Here is a 17,224-nt window from a genome sequence, read left to right on the forward strand (position 1 = left end):
AAGAGTGCATGCATATAGAACAATGATGAAGAGTGCATGCATATAGAACAATGATAGAAGAGTGCATGCATATAGAACCATGATGAAGAGTGCATGCATATAGAACAATGATAGAAGAGTGCATGCATATAGAACAATGATGAAGAGTACATGCATATAGAACAATGATGAAGAGTGCATGCATATAGAACAATGATAGAAGAGTGCATGCATATAGAACCATGATGAAGAGTGCATGCATATAGAACAATGATAGAAGAGTGCATGCATATAGAACCATGATGAAGAGTGCATGCATATAGAACAATGATGAAGAGTACATGCATATAGAACAATGATGAAGAGTGCATGCATATAGAACAATGATAGAAGAGTGCATGCATATAGTCAGCTTTATGTCAAATCAGTAGTGAGTAATTTCTAATACTATCACTCAGGATGATTAAAAATCTGAACTACACACAATTCCCTTTTACAATTACTCTTAAATCTCATACACTACTAAGTCAGCAGTATTAAAAAATCAATCACTGTTTGAATTTTCAAATTGAATTTTCAAGAACTTACATTCATTTTTATGAGAACAATTTTGGTTCAAAGACTGAAGCAATTCTTTTTGTGCAAATTCATCAAACTTTAGGTGAGTAAAGAATTGTGGGGAGGAATTTGTTTATTATACATCCATGGCCTTTGTTGATGGTTGTGAAAAGTGCATCATTTAGAACCATAGAACATAATAGGACAATAATAGTTTGGCCCTTCTAGTCTGTCCATCCAGTCCTATTCATGTACATGTACCAATTTTTTCTTAAATGTTTAAATTGAGTCCGCATTCACCTCATTCCACTACTTGTCACCTCATTCCACTACTCTCTGTGTGAAGAAGTTCCCCTAATGTTCCCCCTAAACTTTTCTCCTTTCACCCTTAACCCATGTCCTCTGGTTTACATCTCGCCTAACCTCAGTGGGAAAGCCTACTTGCACTTACTCTGTCTATACCCCTCATAATTTTGAAAACCTCTATCAAATCTCCTTTCCTTCTTCTATAGTCCAGGAAGTAAGGTCTGAATGTGTTTAATTTTTCCTTGTAACTCAGTTCCTGAAGTCCCGGCAATATCCTAGTACAGTGGTTCTCAAATTTTGTTTTTCCCACTCGCAAAACACCTTAAGTAATCCCTTACTAATCACACAGCACCTATACCATGAGAACATGATAAACAGGAAAAAACAAATGGCAGAGCTACTGTAATTGCAATTCTCTCCCGTGGGATCCATCCGCACAGTCCAAATGCTGTCTGCTCCATATAGGCATTAAATGGCCCATTAAAGAAGCTGACAATGGTTTATTTTAAAATTCTACGACTGTGGAATCTGGGCCCATGATGGAGGCACCTTATGTATGGCCAAGAGGAGTTATTGATTCCCAGGGCAGCAGAAATGAGGAGAACACCGCCCCCAAACCCCCCCTCACCCCGAGAAAGAGAAGCAGAGGAGATGACCCATGGAATAGTGACCACACAGGTGGTGGGCTGTCGGTGACTTGAGGTGACGAACCCATGCAGGCGGTGGGCTGCTGGCAATTGCAGTTGAAGGACTGACACCAGGCTGCGTACTGCTGGGGACTGGCTTGAGTCTGGCTGTAGGGGCATCAGCTATCAGAACCAGGATGCAAGAGGATAGTCAGGGTACTGAGGGCTTCTTGAACCTGTAGGAGGTTTGGATCTGGAGCTCACATTGTCGATGGTGTGGACGGAAGGCTGCTTGGCTGTAGGAGAGGTGGAGGCAAATCCGTGGACACTCAGTGACTTGTGGGACTCAGTTTTGCTCTCTGACCATAAGGGGCACTGGGCAATTTGAGCTGCCTTACGGTAGACTAAAGGAAATTTTGTGCTGTTTTATTTCATAACAATAAAGGAATTTTGAATCTTGAATAAACATGCTCTCCAAAATGGGGTTTAGAAGAGAGAATCAGGAACTGGCTTTAAATGACCTCCACATTTATCAGTTGCATAGCCTAATTAATAAGTGAATCAGAGAGCTTTCTTAGCAGATCTGGACGAGGCAAAATTGTCTTCTCTCTCTCTCTCACTCTCCGAGAGTATTGAGTGCCCCAGCAGATCAGTAGATTTCAAATTTATTGTCAGAGTACGTACGTGACATCACATACAACCCTGAGATTCTTTTTTCCTGTGGGCAAGGCAGAATTACCACTGATTGATAGTGCAAAAAAACTGTACACAGTGTATACATGCAAATAAAGAACTGTAAACAGATAACAAATGTAAACAAACTGACTGTGCAATACAGAGAGAATAAAAAAGAAAATCAATAAAGTGCACAAGTAAGAGTCCTTAAATGAGTTTCTGAATGAGTTTGTCATTGAGGAGTCTGATGGTGGAGGGGTAGCAGCTGTTCCTGAACCTGGTGGTGCGAGTCTTGTGGCACCTATACCTCTCTCCTGATGGCAGCAGCAGGAACAGAGCGTGTGCTGGATGGTGTGGATCTTTGATGATTGCTGTTGCTCTCTGATGACAGCGTTTCCTGTAGATGTTCTCGATAGTGGTGAGGGTTTTTCCTGTGATGTCCTGGGCAGTGTCAACTATCTATTGGAGAGCCTTGTGCTCAGGGGTATTGGTGTTCCCTGATGCAACCAGTCAGAACACTTTCTACCACACCTCAAGTGTAACATCCAGAATTGGACACATCCTTCTAGCTATGGTCAAGCTAAATTTCATAAATGTTCAACATTACTTACTTGCTCTTGTACATCTCAAATTTTCTATTTGCCTCTCTTATTTTCCTGCTTACTTCTTTTCTATAATCACTTTTTTATTCACCAGTGTTCAGATCCCACTGCCAATGACACGGTCTCATCTCACTGCTACCTTCAGGAAGAAGATGCAGAAGCTTGAACTGTGGCACCTCTAACTTCAATAACTATTTATTCCCAACATATATCAAGCTCTTGTACTTTCATGTCACACTCCAAACAGAACACTAGGACCAATTATAACACAATAACATGCCCTTGGAAAAACTCACAAATGCTGGAGAAACTCAGCAGGTCAAACAGTGCCTTTATATAGCAAATACGAAGATACATCACCAATGTTTTGGTGATGTAGGAATATTGCTAGAATTTAGTGGAAACGTCTAAATTTTCAAGTCTCTGATTGTTTAATATACCATTGCTTGCCAAGTTTGATTCCAGGTATCTCAGCCAGATTTATTCCCATTCCATTGAACCTGACCCAGTTCCAAATAATTAATTTGACCTTGGAATGATACATATTCTTTTCAACAGCTATTCTGATGCATGGTTTAATGACCATTGTTTCATAGATCTTCCCTCACTGATATTTGTCCCTCTTGATCTAGCTCATTTCCCACACTTTCTTTGTAAGACAAGAAACATACTGATCAAGAAAGTTCTCCTGTACCAATTTCTGAAACTGTTCATCTCCCCTTGTCTCTTATGTTATTGCTATCTAGTTTCAGATTCGACTCAGATTAGATTCAACTTTATTGCCATTGACCCAACTAAAATACAAAGCCAATGAAATACAATTAGCTTCCAACCAGAAGTTAAAAAATTGTGCTATATACATATATGTGCAAATCAAACAATTATAAAAGTACTGACAGTCCAATTTGAGTGCAGTACCACTCAGCGCTGTGATTTAAGGTTCAGCAGGGTCATAGCTTTGGGGGAAAAAGCTCTTCTTGAGCCTGCTAATTAAAGAGTGAAGGCTCCTCTTGCATCTACTGCATGGGAGAAGAGTAAAACGTCCATAGTCAGGATGTGATGCATCCTTAATGATGTTCTTCACCCTGCCCAGACAGCCTTCCTGATAGATGTTCTCAATGGTGGGCAATTGAATGCCGATAATCTGCTGGGCAATTTTCACCACTCGCTGAAGTGCTTTACGGTCCAATACAAGACTATTGCCATACCACACTGAGATGCTGTAGGTGAGTATGCTCTCAATAGTACAGTGGTAAAAATCCATCAATATTCTGAGACAGAGGTGAACTTTCTTCATGCTCCACCGAAAATAAAGGCACTGTTGTGCTTGTTTTGATCAGGATGGAGGAATTCAGGACCAGGTGAGATCATCAATAACGTGGACATCAAGGTATTTAAAGCCTGATACATGTTCCACCACATCTCCATTCATGTAAATAGGGCTAAGAGTGTGGCTTGCAGCATGCCTGAAATCCACAATAATTTTCTTTGTCTTCTGAGTGTTAAGTGCCAAGTTGTTTTCGGCACACTACGCAGCCAGGTGCTGGACCTCATCCCTATCAGCCGTCTCATCATCCCTTCTGATCAGGCCAACCACCGTGGTATCATCTAAAAACTTGATTACGGAATTAGAACCATATTTACATTTGGATAGGTGAAGTCTCCTATTATTACTTCTTAATTCCTTTTGTAAGTTTACTTCTCAATATCCTTTCTATTAAATGACAGCCTATAGATCTCTCGAGTGGTGTAATTGATCTCTGATTGTTTCTCAAAAATATAGCATCTATCCTTGATCATTCCAGAACATTCTCTCCATAGCACGACATTATTTTCCTGAAATTTTCCTTAATCAAACAGACAGGAATATAAATAATCAGAGGCCTAGAAATTGGAGATAGTTTAGCTACATTTCTGAATTATTTCACTTCCCTTCTGTGCCTTTCATCACTCTTCTTAATTTCTTGGACACTAGGAAATTTTAGAACACACGTGTTGTCTTTTTTTTCCCTTCTCCTAGGGGCCTGTTATTGTAATGATTTTACCTGTAGTTGACCAGACTTGGATAACATACACCTTGAATTCGCACAAGCGCCCTGCAAAGTTGCCCAAGGATTTCTTGCAATCTTTCTTCATTTAGCTCTGTCTATATTTTGTTTTGCATGCACAATACTAAGCTCTCCCAATTTTTTATGCACAATTTTTCTCCTTTATCTTCCTGCACCCATCAAAGCAGATATAAGCCTTTCCCCACTCCATGGCCTGGATGCAACTCTGTCGAGGAACTATCTGCTATGTTTGTACAGGCATCATCTCTCTTAGAATCAGTCTAACTGCTCCAGAAATCAAAACCTACCCCCTTCTTGCTCTATCTTTCCAGTCAAACATGCATCTGTGTTGTCTTCCTATTTCTATACCCATTGGTGTTTGGTGCAAGGAGCAAAGTTGAAAAAAAAAACCCACTGCTTCGTGCCTGCTCTAACATTCATCAAGATCATGAGTGAAATTTCCACCTCAGTGCCATTATCCCCTTGAATGCAAACTGTGAGATCACTTCATTGAGCACCTTCACTCAGTCTGCATCAGTGACAGGGATCTCCTAGTGGCCAACCATTTCAATTCTGTGCCTCACTTCCATGCTGACATGTGCGTCCATGGCCTCATGAACAGTCCAACTCACACCACCCATAACTTGGAAGAGCAACACTTAATTTTCCGTTTGGGTCCTCTCCAACCAGATGACATTAACATCGACTCCTCTGGTTTCTGCTAGCCTACTCTCTGTTTTCCCTCCCTTCCTTTTCCCTTAGTCTTCCTTTCTCCAGCTCTCTATCCCCTTCCCTCCCCATTCACAGAGCCATCCCCCCACCTCCCCCTGATTGCTGTGCTCCCTCCCTTCCTTATCCTGCTTGTGGGATCGTGCTCCTCTCCCTTGCTTCTCCATCCCCCCACCATTTTTTTCGGTCGCCTGCCCACATTTGGTCCATACCTCGCTGAAGGGCTCAGCCCGAAACATTGGTTATGTTTCTTTAGCTTTGCTGCATAAAGGATACTGCTTGACCTGCTGAGTTTCTCCAGCGTTGTGTTTTTACTTCAACCGTGATGTCTGCAGACTTCCGTGTTTTACAACTACCCTTGATTTTAAAATATCCAGAAAATTGGTCATTCTTTCTGTACAGAATGAGCAACTGAGCACTCCCAGCTCTCCAGGAGAAAGAATTTTAAAGATTTACTAGGCTCTGAAAAATTTCTTAGCCCTTATCAATCATCCTTTAATTCTGAGATTGTGTCCTTTGGTTCTAGATTCCTCAGTCAGGGGAAACATCTTCCATGGAAAGGTAGAGTATTTTTTAAATAGTGGGAGGTTGGGTAGTGTTGATGTTAAAAGGACCCAGTTGTGCGCATGCAAATTCATGTCTTCTTCTACCTTAGTCACTGGTACCCACATGGACCCAACTCCTGGCTCATTAATCTCCCCTCCAGAATGTTGTTCAGGGAGAAATCATACCAAATTAAAATCTCCCTGCAACTGCAAATATACCTGTCTGCTCCTCTTGTTGCAAAATGTCTTCAGGAAAGTGAATCCAAGAAAAGCATATGGTCTGGACAGAGTATCCGGCTGAGTACTGAAAACATGTGCTGGCCAACTTGCCAATGTATTCACAGATATCTTCAACATTTCAATCTGACAGGGTATGGTACTCACCTGCTTAAAACAGGCCCAAGATGAGTGTGATAACTTGCCTAAATAACTACCAACCATTGGCACTCACATCCACAGTGATGAAGGATTTTGAGAGGCTGGTGACGGAACAGATCAGCTCCTGTCCGAGCAGTGACATGGATCCATTCAAATTTTCCTTCTGCGGTAACAGATCTATGACAGATGCCATCCCAATGGCTCTTCACAAAACCCTGGAACACCTAAACAGCATAGACACATTTATCAGGATGCCTTTTATCGATTACAATTTGACATTCTGCAACATCATCCCCTGAAAATTGATCGGCAAACTCAAAGACCTGGGACTCATTACCCCACCGTGTAATTGGATCCTAGATTTCCTCACCGCCCACCACAAATCAGTGAGGATTGGTAAGAACATCTCCTCCACAATCTCTATCAGCACAAGAGCGCCACAGGGGTGCGTTCATAGCCCCCTGCTCTTCTTGCTTTACACTTATGACAGTTTGACAAAAACACTCCCATCTACAAATCGGTAGTTGGGCGATGAGTCAACATACAGGAGTGAGATTGAAAACTTGTATGAATGGTGTATTTAATTACACCAAACCAAGGAGTTGATTGTGGACTTTAAGAAGGGAAAACCAGAGGTATACATCCAATAATCATTAGGGATCAGAGATGGAGAGAGTAAGCAAATTTAAGTTCTTAGGAGTCACTTTCTCGGAGAATCTTTCTTCCGACCCAACACACTAATGTTATCGTTGAGAAAGCACGTCAGCGCCTCTACTTCCTCAGGAGTTTCCGGAGGTTTGGTATGACATTGGAAACTTTGGCAAACTTCTACAGATGTGAATTGGAAAGCATGCTAACCAGCTGCAACATAGCCTGGTGTGAGGGCACCAATAATTATGAGTGAAAAGCCCTGCAAAGGGTAGTGGACACAACCCAGTACATTACAGGAAAATCTCTCCCCACCATCAAGAATATCTATGGGGAGCGCTGCCATCGGAGAGCAGCAGCAATCATCAAGGATCCACACCACCCAGCACACGCTCTGTTCTTGCTGCTACCATCAGAAAAGAGGTCTAGGTGCCACAAGACTCGCACCACCAGGTTCAAGAACAGCTGCTACCCCTCCACCATCAGACTCCTCAATGACAAACTCAGTCAGAGACTCATTTAAGGACTCGTACTTTGCACATTATTTATTACTGAATTTTTTTTTCCTGTACTGCAGTCAGTATATTTACATTTCTCTCTTCTGTATCTGTACTTTTTCTTGAGTACCATTTTATTTTGCACTACCGATAAGGCCCACAGCCCCTATGGGGGAGGTCACAGAACATTTAAGTTAAAGCCTTGTTTTCTTTTCACCTCACGTGATGTAAATATTTAAAAAAATGTTTTAATGTAGTCAGTAAGAGGAATGATGGAAGAAACCAAAAGTGACTTCCTCACAGAGAAGGGGGCTCGTAAACTTTGAGCAGAGTCTGGGGGAGGAGGAGGGGGTGGTATATCCAAAAAATGTCTAGATCAGTAGAAATTCTGTCTGGCCCGCAGAAAAAAAAGAATCTCAGGGTTGTATATGATTATGTACTCTGACATTAGATCTGAACTTTGAATTTATGAACTTTGAATTCCCCATCACCGTTGCTCTCTTGCTCTCTTCTTCCTCCTTATACAGCAGGTCATTAGATTTCTAAGATTCATTAAGCGAGTGCAGAGTCCATGGAATCAGTATACTAATTTCACTAAGATTTCTAATGCAAGAAAATCTCTTGTTTAAGCTTATTTAATTGTCAGTAAGCTTTTTTCTACCAACACTCAAAATAAAATATCTATCATTGCATGAATCCTTTCTGCTGGTAAGGACAACTTGTGGTTCAAATCAACAGCTCGCCATTGAGTGGGGTGCAAATCACCTCAAAAATCAAAAATAAACGAGGGTCTACAAGAAGTTGTCCGGTAAAGCAGCATGTATTCAGGTCAGAAAACAGAATTCAGTGATGGACAAAAATCTTTAAATCATCTACTGCGAGACAGTATATTAATGTGCCCCTAATGCAGCAAGCATTTTTTTTAATCAAGAAGATTCCTGTGACAAATTTTCATTTTATACTGACTTTGATTTTTCATACATACATACTTATTTACAGGTAAATTTGCCATTGAACATTAACATCAAATAAGCTTAAGAATTCTGCAATGCAATGCCTGATCCTTCAGTTTTCTCTCTATTTCAAGTGGTGTAAGCTCATATATTATCCATAAATGGCAGCATTGGCTGAATTCAGTTTCATACTGTTTATGGTAATTAAATGATTTGAAAGGAACAGAACCATTATGACCAATGCAAAAAAAAAATAGCTGTCAGACCTGAACAAATGATAGTATAATAAACTCCCAAATGCATTATGATATGGGAATCTTCCCTCAGATAACCAGCACAGCTGGGGAATATTCTAATCATACAATAGTGCATTACTATAATCAGAAACTATTCATTTTACTTTTGAGTAAAGGTTAAAAGAGATGAATGAAAGTGAAATTGAACTTTACACAATGTGACATTTCATACCATCAAACTCTGTGGAGTTGGGCGAGTGAAAGGTTTATTGGATCAGCACACTTTCTTTTCAATTTTCACAGCTGGATTCATATCCATTCCAGATTAATGAAATGAAAGTCCACTTCTCATGGTTACAAGGGACTCAAATGGAAGAAAATTCAACAGTGTCAACTTATCTAATCACCATCGTTTCAGGGGCAATTAAGGATGAACCATAAATGCTGGTCTTACTTATTGATGCTCACACCCTGAAAAATAAGTTAAAGAGAGCCTCAATTCCTAGTTAATATTAGCTTGGGACAGACAAATGAAGCTACAATCAATAGGTCCCCGTAAGCAGACATTGACTCAAGCCTGTTCACTTAAATTCAAGCAATTTACAACGTTATTCTCTCTGCTAATCTTGAACTGTTCATTGATCTGATGCGTCATTGGAAGGGATAGGGGAGGGGATCAAGTAGCATTCATTTTCACCCTCTTAGCTGCTACTTACTTCACAACTCTGGGACTAACGTAGAGGATGGGTTCAAAATCTTGATATTGTCATCAAACCTGTTGACAAAGGTGATGCTGACCTCTATCTCACCAAGGCAAACATATCCTCATATCCCTCCCTCTGGAATATTGCACTAGCAATGAGTATCCCATTATCTCCCAGTCAGTTGCGGACCTCACTCCCTCACACAGTTTCTAGTCCTGCGATGCCCTAGACCCAAACAGCCCGCTTCTACCTTCAGCTCACATCCACGGTGGGCTGGCTAGGTGGAGCCATTGTTTCAGCTTCTTTCTTCCAATCTTGACTCTTTATTTTCATCTCTGGTCCAATCCCTTTCCTATATACACTCTAGAAACCCTCGAACAAGTCATCAAGTCACATTTATTGTCATCTGATTGTACAAGTACAACCCGACAAAACAGTGCTCTCTGGTCCGTGGTGTAAAACATGGAGACACAGAACCAGAAATAACACACATGCAGACAAACAATATGTATGCAGGACAAGTATATCAACTATACAAATAGATAAATAAATATCATTTCACGATATGAGAGCCAATATGAAATATACGACCACAATGGCAGTTTCCAATTCCTGATTCGAACTCCCTCATCTTTACCTTCACCTTTACTACAAGAAGAGCTCCCACCACCATCCCTCCACCGAAACACTCAAACACCTGGTTGAACTCGCCCTCACATTGAATAATTTGTACTTCAATTCCACTCAGTTTTTCCATCCCAAGGTGCAGCAAAGGGAACTCACATGGGCTCAAGTAATATCCATTTGAACAATCCTTGTTTCAGTACTACTTGGGCCCTCCTCCCTCCCTCAACAACTTTGTCAGTACAAGGGCAACTACATGGGAGCTACTTCTTGTCCTCATCTGGAGCTTCCTAATGTTATCATCTCCTGCCAATTTCCTCCCAGCTCACATCTCTAAGTGGTTTATCTCTGAATTTTCCCTTCTTCCTGTTTCTATATCAAGAGATAGGTTAGCCACAACCATCCACTGCATATTTCAACAAAGGGTCTTCTATCTGGAACATTACTCCTGTTTCTCTTTTTCAAAGATGAAGCTTTACCCACTATGTGTTTCCAGTATTTTCTGAAACAAATTTTCAGCATCTGCATTTTTTTTTGTACCTTTCTCTTTTCAAATGCTGCATCGGAAGCTTTGGTAGTGGATGTGGAAAGAAGCTGAAAACTCTTTATGTCTTTGCTCAAGCTGCCGAAGGCAGCCATACCTCAAGGACAATGCCAGGGGTCCAGGTCCAAGGGCTGGAATACAACGATGGCTGAGATTCACTGACTCTGTAGAAATGGTCAAATTCATTTTAAATGCCACATGCCACCGACTTAATTCACAGACGCAGGAATCGTTCTGGTCCTCACATCCCCATTACTCAATAAGTACCTCTTCCTGACAATGGCAAGCTTCCTCTCACCATCATAGAAATAACATGAGAGCAAACTTTGCATCTCCATCTTACAAAATGCTGCTTTCTCAGGGAAATCCATACAATTCTCTGAAATGTCTTATCACAATGACTGCAAATATGGTAGAAAATTCCCATGAAGAATAGACGGAGGAATGTTAAGAATTGAACATTTTTTTTGAGCTCAGGAAAAAAAAAGTTAAGAATTGAATCTTCAAATTCAATAGGTGCTACAGTTCATTACCTCCTGCCTCTATTTTCTCCCATGCACAGTGATTTCATGAGCATGAGCAGTTATCCAGTCACTGACCCAGAAAATAAAATGGCAGTGCTGCCATTAGTGTCGTCACCAAGGGGAGGCATTCGCAGGCATAGCCCCTCTTTGTGAGGTGCTGTGCCCCCATACGCTAGCGCCCACTGCTTGCTGTCAGACCCACCCTTGCCCATGTCACTAGTGTGTGTTTAGCATCACTAGCGTCCAGCTTGTCACACGCTAGTGATTCTCTACGCAATAAAAGCAGCACTTTTGGTTGTTATGTCAGAGGGACAGAGGAGGCTTGTGTCCGCCCAGCAGGTAGGCCACCACCATCAACCTCTACCCCCCCACCCCCCCACTGAGTGAGTTTACAAGTGTCTGACTGCTTCCCACCTGGTTACCCTAATGCTCTCCTCTAACATTCATTTTGGCTCCGACCCTGACCTGATTGAGTGGGGAGTAGAGACACAGCACTGCTCTATCAAGTTCTACTGCCCGGTCCAAAACTGACAGCTCCACACAAGCCTTGAAAAAACCTATTGAAGGAGTTGATGGTGTTTTTTTTTTCATAAATCCCTGCAATCTCAATGTCTGTGTCCAAGTTGGTGGTGCCTGTGCTGGGCAGTGTACCATGAGGTGTTGCAGACACCTGGGGAGTAACAGACAGGTGTGGGGCACCAGAAATGAGGAGAACACCCCCCAGTTGAGACAACCCTGCAGGATAGCGACCATGACAGCAACTAGCGAGGGGCTTAGCGGCTGAAGGACTCACTTGGTCAGTGGGTGACTTATGGCCAAAGAACTCACACAGGCTGCGGACTGATGGAGACTGCCTCATGGGAACCAGGTTTCAAAACTGGAAATCGGGAGGGTGCTGAGTGCATGAAGGGGCTCCCAAAGAGCCTTGAGCGCTGAAGGCTTCCTGATCATATCGAAGGCTTAGATCTGGAGCTCAGGTTGCTGATGTGAATCAAACAGGGGCCTGTGCAGCTGCTGGAGACAAATCCATGGACACTCAATGACCCTGAAGGGATGCTCTTTTGCTTCTCCTTCTCCTGTCCTTATGGACACCCAGGCATGTTCATGGCGACTCTTTGTTTGGCACCTGGAAGGAAAAAAATTGAAGTACATCATGCTTATTACATTTTCAATGTGACAATAAAAGGAACCTTTGAACCTTTGATTTTACCTTTCTGAATGTGGACGATCAGTGTCATTTGAATTGAAGCGTATTGTGACGTGACACTAACGTGAACTTTTCTGAGGAAATCGCAGGCTGGCTAAATGTTCTCTTCCTGGTCAGGGATGTGGATAATTTTGTCAACACTCCTTTCTCTGACTACTTGAAACCAACCAACTCTCAGAAAAGCTAAGCGTGGTCTGAACGGAGTGCAGTGACAATGTACAACTTATCTATCGAAGGGACTGCCAAGGGAATTGTTCACTCTTCCAGGACTTGGTGTGGGCACTGTGCCATCATTTCAGGCACTGTACAATGAAGATTACAACTCATTGCAAAATTAATTGAAAGAAAATCTGCACAGGAAGAGACAGGGCAGGTATGAACTTTTCTCCATTTAGTGCATTGTATGTTGAGCACCATTTGGCACGGACACAATGAATTTAATAAAGAACAATGTTTATTTCTATAATGCTTTATTGTACAAACGTCTCTGAAACATAAAAAGGTAAAATGACAATTGCATTTTAATAATCTGAGCAGTAAAAAAAAAGACCCAATTTTCAAAATCCATGGATTTGCTGAAAATAATCTGGAGTCTAAAGGATTCATTCCAGCTAGTTTGATCGTGTGTAATTTCAGGTTCTTACTCTGGGAGTAATTGAAAAAAAACCAACTGATTTACTAAAGTATAAAATTTGTAGAAGAAAAATTAATATACTGTAGCTTGTTTTACTTAAGCTATCTAGTTTAACATCATAAAATGTTTCAAAACTTTCAGTCGTTTTCATAACTTGGAATCTTTGGTTCTGAGAAAAAGTTTGTTCGTGAAATCTGAATTTACAGAATGCTTTTTTACTCATTTCAACTCATCAATTGCTTTTTGAAGCGCATATTCACTTTCAAAACTACGTAATGGAACCCTCTTTTATACGGCATGTGCCTTTGAAGTTGAAACTGGTATATAGGAAAATCAAAAGAACTATACTTACATGAGAGTAAACACTGATATGGGCTAGTTGGGTTGAATGCTCTGTTTCACTGTGGTGACATCAATATGAAAGGGATACCTGAATAAGCTGTCAATCAAAATAGGGTTCAAGGCAACAGTCAAATTGACAAGATTTCCTGATACATTTTTGTCATTACCTCTGAAAGGCATCTTTCAAAAAATGTAAAAAGATTTTTTTCCCCCCATCTGATGAGCATGCAATCCCAAAATAATCACTTCTGGGTCCTTTTTGGAGTCTGGTTACCATTATCAAGCTTTTCTACAAATACATGCAACAAACAACATTAAGCTACGCACTTGTTTCATTATTTAAGTTAACTTGGTGATAAAGCTGATTCCAAATGTACAGCTATTAAAATATTCAAACATTTATAAGAAGAAATAAGATGGATCTTGTACCACAATTAGTTCTAATTTTATCTTTCTCTGGCTTGAAATGCGTTCTTGGTAGACCATTGAAGTCAAATTGGAAGTCAGGTTCAAAAGTGATTTCTATGACATATTTCATGGGCTCTGTGCAACAGGTATATTTCAAGCCTGACAAAATAAAAAGTTTTTTTTTTCCAATCTGTTTCTTGGCCTTGCAACTCTATTGCATTAGGCCAAATGTTTATTAACTCTCTTGCAGTTCATTGATTACAAATAGAGGCACTAATTACCGCATGGTTTCGCAAAAGCACATGACAGTTTGCTTTAATTTGAACTTACTCTCAGATTAACTGTATTATCCATTATGCTGTTTTCTTTATGTCTTGATAGTAACTCTACGAATTCTTTTAAATCTCTTTCAATTTCATCCTTCATTATTTCAATCTCATTCCTATTTTACGGCCTGTATATTTCACAAAGTTCTGACTTATTGATTACTGGCAAGAAGCAACATTGTAACATGTTGAGAGACAAGACTGAAAATAACAATTTATTAGAGAAAGGCAGTTTGCTAATGAACGCAACTTGAAATAGATCCATCACTCTCACCTCCTTGTCTGAATATCCCACCCCTGACCTTAAAATCACTAACAGAATGACATGTAAACCAACACAAGATCTTGCAAACGGGATCCTTCAAAGCCTTTGATTATATTAATGCCATTTTCATTTTCTCTTGCTTGCACACTCTCAATTGCCACCTCTGTTGCCTGGCGATAGGTAGGATAGACAAATAGAGGTTGTGATTCCTTTGAATCGGTGATGCTTTCATCTCCTTGATGCTGCCAAATGAATAAGTACTCCAGCCTCCCCTGTGCAGTTTACTTACTGTAGAAGTCTGCTTTAGAAACAGTGCTATTTGGTTTGTTCTTTCATCAGTTGAAAGGAGAGAAAATCTTTGTAGGTTATTGTTTGGATCTGGTTCTGAAAGAGTACATAAATCTTCTTACCTGATTCCAACATGCTTTAGGAATTGCCAAGGAGTTAAAAGACAAGCGAAGGGAAGTAAATATCCTCTTTGTGCAAATCGATTGCGCTTTTCGAACATTATCATCCTGCTTCCATGAAACACAATCAAAGATGCACTAATAACACCAAGGGTCACACCTGAGCAAGTATAAAATAAGCAACCTTAGGAGTGGTCTATGTCTCCATTGATCACAACTGCAATAGAATAGATTACCAAATATAATTTAAAGGAAGTATGTTTACAATGTTACACCAAAGAAGGTATTAATTTATAACAGATTGATAGCATGAAAACTCAGATCAATTACAACAATATAACATTTCCAGTACCTAAATGCACCTTAATTTGGAATACAGTTGATCTTTTTCACATCTCGAGCATTTTCCGACAAGTGTCTTCAAATTTAACCTTCCTTTACATGACTGCCATTTCTTTACAAAGTGCCTTTGTACAATACTGAGCTATGTTAAGGGAGCTATGCACTCTACCCAGCCATCTTATATTCATAGGGTTCTTTAAGATAAAGGATGACTTGCAGAATAGTATTGTGGGTTCTGAGGATCCTGATGAGTCCATTAGGAGGATCACAATCTCCTCCACAGATGGGGCAGGTAGTACTGAGAGTGTAGGCACATGGGTGTTTTGTAAAGTGGTGGGCTCCATTTACATGGGGTTTAGAATCTTCCTCATTCATGGGCTTGAGGTTTTCCATACCATCAGGAATCCCCCTTCTCCACTGAGAGCAGTCGTCCCAATTATTAGTGGGGATGTTGCATTTTAAAATAAGGGGCTTTGAGCACATCTTTGAATCTTTTTCCTTGTCCACTGAAACATCTCTTCCCAAGACAGAAACTTCTTTGTTCCTCTGCAGCCCATGAATCTTTAACCCTATTTTACTGAGATGTTACAGGGGAAATGGCTGCGATAAATGTGAGTGAGTGTGAGTTGTAGTGTCAGGGGTGGCATTTTGGTCTGCTTCAAAGTGGCAGTTCGAAATGGCTAGGTACCAGCCTTGGCAAATCTAGTGAGATTGCTCTGGAGAAGTTATCTCTGTACCCAGTTCCTGTTACCATTTTCCCTCTGGGGCTTTCCTAGCCCAGAAGATGGCTCCTCTGGTCTGCTTCACCCATAGCCCTTCAGTCATTCTTTGGAAAGCAGGGAGATAGCTCCATCCCTGCAATGGATCCCTGCAGCCATTTTCAGACATACAGGACATCTACTGTTCTTCCAATAGTGTTGTGGAATTGAATTGAATGCGACTGGAGGCTTGGACTGCTAATATCACAGATGGTTGGTTTGAACTATTAATGATTGTGAACCATATATTAATGAGGTTAGTGGACACAGCCAATGACTTCACAGGTAAAACTCTCCCACCATCGAGAATATCTATCTGGAGCGCTGCTGTCGGAGAGCAGCAGCAATCATCAAAGATCCACACCACCCAGCACATGCTCTGTTCTTGCTGCTTCCATCAGGAAAGAAGTATCGGTTCCACAAGATTCGTACCACCAAGTTCAGAAATGGCTGCTACCCCTCCACCATCAGACTCAACAATAATCTCAATCAGGGACTCATTTAAGGACTCTTACTTGTGCCCTTCATTGATTTTTTTCTTCTCTGTATTGCACAGTTGGCTTACATTTCGTTATTTGTTTACATGTGTACGTTATGTATAGTTTTTTTTTGCACTACCAATAAGTGGTAATTCTGCCTCACCAGCAGGAAAAAGAATCTCAGGGTTGTATGTGATGTTATGTATGAATAAATCTTAAATCTGAAATTTAAGTGAGTGAATGAGCCCATAGTGTGAACTTATGGTAGCTTATGTTTTGGGCATGAGTCCTTCTTCAAGACAAGAGCTCTTCAAGGTGTTGACCTAGAAATAGGTGAGTGACAGTTTATGAATCCCCATGCCCAACAATCATCATTAATTATCTGGAGTTGTGCAGATATATCTGTTAAGTCAAGCTGCATATGGAAAAACTTCATGAATTTGCGTGTCATCCTTGAGCTGAGGCCATACTAATCTTCGCTGTATCGTTCCAATTTTAGTAATATGTGCCACCAAAATGAGCATAAACGACAGAATTTAGTTTCGATATACGATATTATCTATTAAAATTTGATACATTGTCACAAAGACTAAGTGGCTTGGGGCTAGTACATTGTTCTTACACTTCTGGGTCGGGACTTCAGATGAAAAGCAGTATGATTGGGAAAATGAAAGACATTTCTCTATTGCCTGTTTGTCAAAACCCTCTGTGAAATAAGTTTGAGCAGTGAATATTAATCCACACCATTTGACACTCGCTTCCAAGGTTACACGTTCTGTCGAGGCTGATAAAAGTCACATTTTTAAGCACACCAGAGAGAAAGAAGGCTCCTCTGTATCTGGCTAGACTATGGTTGATCTGGTAGAGGTTGAGACTGCAG

At 40.7% G+C, this 17,224-nt stretch overlaps 1 non-coding gene across 1 annotated transcript; it reads right to left on the reverse strand.

The window, feature by feature from the left end:
- Positions 1–16,760: 16,760 nt before the first annotated feature.
- Positions 16,761–16,868, reverse strand: LOC138745140 (U6 spliceosomal RNA). Its single transcript, XR_011346065.1, has one exon. It is a non-coding gene; the product is annotated as a U6 spliceosomal RNA (small nuclear RNA).
- Between the last annotated feature and the right edge of the window lie 356 nt (positions 16,869–17,224).

This window comes from Narcine bancroftii, chromosome 10 (assembly GCF_036971445.1).
Source record: "Narcine bancroftii isolate sNarBan1 chromosome 10, sNarBan1.hap1, whole genome shotgun sequence".
Classification (NCBI taxonomy): Eukaryota; Metazoa; Chordata; class Chondrichthyes; order Torpediniformes; family Narcinidae; genus Narcine; species Narcine bancroftii.